Source organism: Ranitomeya variabilis, chromosome 4, assembly GCF_051348905.1.
Source record: "Ranitomeya variabilis isolate aRanVar5 chromosome 4, aRanVar5.hap1, whole genome shotgun sequence".
In the NCBI taxonomy this organism is placed as follows: Eukaryota; Metazoa; Chordata; class Amphibia; order Anura; family Dendrobatidae; genus Ranitomeya; species Ranitomeya variabilis.
The window spans coordinates 669,814,018-669,817,231 of record NC_135235.1 but is presented as its reverse complement, the minus strand read 5'-3'; the positions used below and the strand labels follow the sequence as shown (position 1 = coordinate 669,817,231).

Genomic DNA, 3,214 nt, shown 5'->3' with positions numbered 1-3,214 from the left:
TTTCCTTACGTGAAGTCCCGGCTTTGTGATTGGTTGTGTCGCAGTCACATGGGCGACGCAACCAATCACAGCAAGCCGTGACGTAATTTCAGGTCCTTAAGGATTTTAAAATTACGTCCCGGCTTTGTGATTGGTTGCGTCGCAGTCACATGGGCGACGCAACCAATCACAAGCCGTGACGTCACGGGAGGCTGGACACGCGCGCATTTTAAAATGCGCGCTTGTCCAGCCTCCCGTGACGTCCCGGCTTGTGATTGGTTGATCGCGATCAACCAATCACAAGCCGGGAGGCTGGACACGCGCGCATTTTAAAATGCGCGCGTGTCCAGCCTCCCGGCTTGTGATTGGTTGACCGCGACGCAACCAATCACAAAGCCGGGACGTAATTTTAAAATCCTGAAGGACCTGAAATTACATCACGGCTTGCTGTGATTGGTTGCGTCGCCCATGTGACTGCGACGCAACCAATCACAACGCCGGAACGTAATTTTAAAATCCTGAAGGACCTGAAATTACGTCACGGCTTGCTGTGATTGGTTGCGTCCCGGCCACATGGGCGGCACGCGACCAATCACAAGCCGGGACTTCACGTAAAGGAAAGAAAAGCGCGAATTTTAAACAAAGAACGCTGCCGCTTCCCTCGGTAAGGTGCAGGCTGCGTCGGAGAGGTGAGTATAGCAATATTTTTTATTTTAATTCTTTCTTTTACACATTAATATGGTTCCCAGGGCCTGAAGGAGAGTTTCCTCTCCTTCAGACCCTGGGAACCATCAGGGATACCGTCCGATACATGAGTCCCATTGACTTGTATTGGTATCGGGTATCGGTATCGGATTGGATCCGATACTTTGCCGGTATCGGCCGATACTTTCCGATACCGATACTTTCAAGTATCGGACGGTATCGCTCAACACTAATCGCATCACATCAGATGATCCTACAAAGAAAGAATGGATCGTAGATGTTACCAGTAATGTGTAATATGAACATGTTTATTAATGTAGTGTAGAGAAGTTACAGACTTTGTTCGGACAGGGGGATAGCAACTGTAATAAATGGCAGAGATTGAGAGTTAGGAAGAAAGAGGACGAAATTGGGGTATTTCTTTTTTTTTATGGGTGGGGGTAAGGGATGCTTTATTTGTCCATATAGTGTGTGAGGCAGTGACCCCTGTTACAGCTAGGGGGCGCTGTATGTGCTCTCCAGAATGTGCATGGAAGCATAGTGGGGCCATGAGGGCGTACTACAGACACAGGTGTGGCTGTAATTAGAATAGTGAAGCAGTGACTGATTACAAAGCCCTGTAGTAGTGGGGGAGGTGTCAGTGTGTTCTTGGAAGCAGACAGGGCAGTTGTCTGCAGAGCTCTCTGTGTGGAGCAACACAGAGGCTAAAGGACCCAGAGAGACTGACACCCTGCGTCTTGGGCTGTCTTACGTGTACCCGGCTGCACTCCAGAGGAGAAAGAGTGCAGTGCGCTGAGTGAGTACAGAAACTTGTTACCGGCGTGCGGTCACCCAGGGAAACTGGACAGAGGGAAGTTCGGCCTGTGTATTGACTGCATCATATAGCCATGCATTATTAATGGACTGTATGAAGAAGCTGTATACTGTATTGACTGTGTGAAGTAACACAATAAAAGAACGTTTTGTTTGAACTTGCTTGGGTCACTGCCGTTTCACTGTGTATGGTCCTACCGCTGCATCACAAGTGTTTATATGTATAAATATATGGTAGTGTTCAAAATAATAGCAGTCCAACATGACTAACCAGATTAATCACTTACGCTGACAAGGATATGCCCTTGAAATGGGTGTTTCAACAAGACGACGACCTTAAACACAGTAATGGAATGATGGATGTAGGAGTGGTGCAACACCTACCGATAAATGTGTTGCTAGGAAACAACTTAGGAGCAGGGTTGGTGTGCCACTAGGCCAATGTAACCTAAAGCCAAGGACTGGTTCCCACTGGATCAGCTGAGAGCGAAAAGAGAGCTCAACGTGCCGACTAACCCCCCCCCCCCCCCGCCAGTGGTGAGCTATGCTCAAAATACAATGACTATTACCATGAAAGAACGTGATCTGGGGGAGATAAATTACATCAGGGTGGAGGCCCAGGGACTTCAGGACACTGGGTCTTCCATCACTCTGGTGAGCCCAGATATTGTTTCCCCAAAACACCATTTATCAGGCTGCCAAGTGACCATCCCCCTGGCTGGGGACCAGCACTCTGGGGATGAGCGCAGTTATGTGTGCTATTTAGTGTCCGATGTCCAGGAAAAGGAGCTGGAGGAATTGTTCCATTGGTATGGGTGGATTCGTACCATTGAGCTAGAGAATTGGGGGAGGAGGAGCGGCACAAGCACCACACCATTCACCTTCCAGGATCCGAGGAATGCAGAGGATGCCATGTTTGGACGCAATGAATACAAGTTCGGTTTTTGTCGGTTACGTGTGGAGTCTCCCAAGTCAGACCAGGGATCAATGGGTGGAGGAGTACCCCACGGGAGGAACAGAACCCCGTCCTGGTGAACTGAATACAGAGTCCTAGGCTCAGGCCTTCCCCCTAAGGGAGTTGGCAGGATCTGAAAGATCGTATGAGAGAAGCTGGAGATGTCAGTTATGCTGATGTACACAAAGATGGAATGGGTACTGTGGAGTTTATTCACAAATAAGACCTGGAATATTCTTTGAGCAAACTGGATGATATAAAGATTAATTCTAATGAAGGTGAAACATCTTGCATTCGTGTCAATGCTGAAAGAAATACCAATGGACTGTCCATGACAAGTGGAGAAGGATGATCCAAAGCCTATCACGTCTGGCTAATTAAGAAGAGGAATGAATGTGACAGCATCACCCTGGCATAGTGCGGGATTGAATTATTCTTAATTATGCCGGCCTTTTTCTTCCTTTACTCAGTAGGTCATTGAACATGAGCTGTTACATACGAATACAAGTCTGTACGTTGACTATTGTATGTTAAACCTGTAGAATGCCTGCTAATTACGTATTGCATTCACTCCCTCCGGTTTACTAGTCTATACACCTTGAGGCCGGTTTCACACGTCAGTGGCTCCGGTATGTGTGGTGACAGTTTTCTCACGTACCGGAGACACTGACACACGTAGACCCATTCAAATGAATGGGTCTATGCACATGCCTGCGTGTTTTCACGGACCGTGTGTAAAACACGGAGACATGTCCATTTTTC

The 3,214-nt window shown here is 47.8% G+C and overlaps 1 pseudogene; it reads left to right on the top strand.

Annotated features, from left to right (window-relative positions):
* The first annotated feature begins 2,067 nt into the window (after positions 1 to 2,067).
* On the top strand, positions 2,068 to 3,011 carry LOC143768199 (serine/arginine-rich splicing factor 9 pseudogene; annotated as a pseudogene).
* The last annotated feature ends 203 nt before the right edge of the window (positions 3,012 to 3,214 follow it).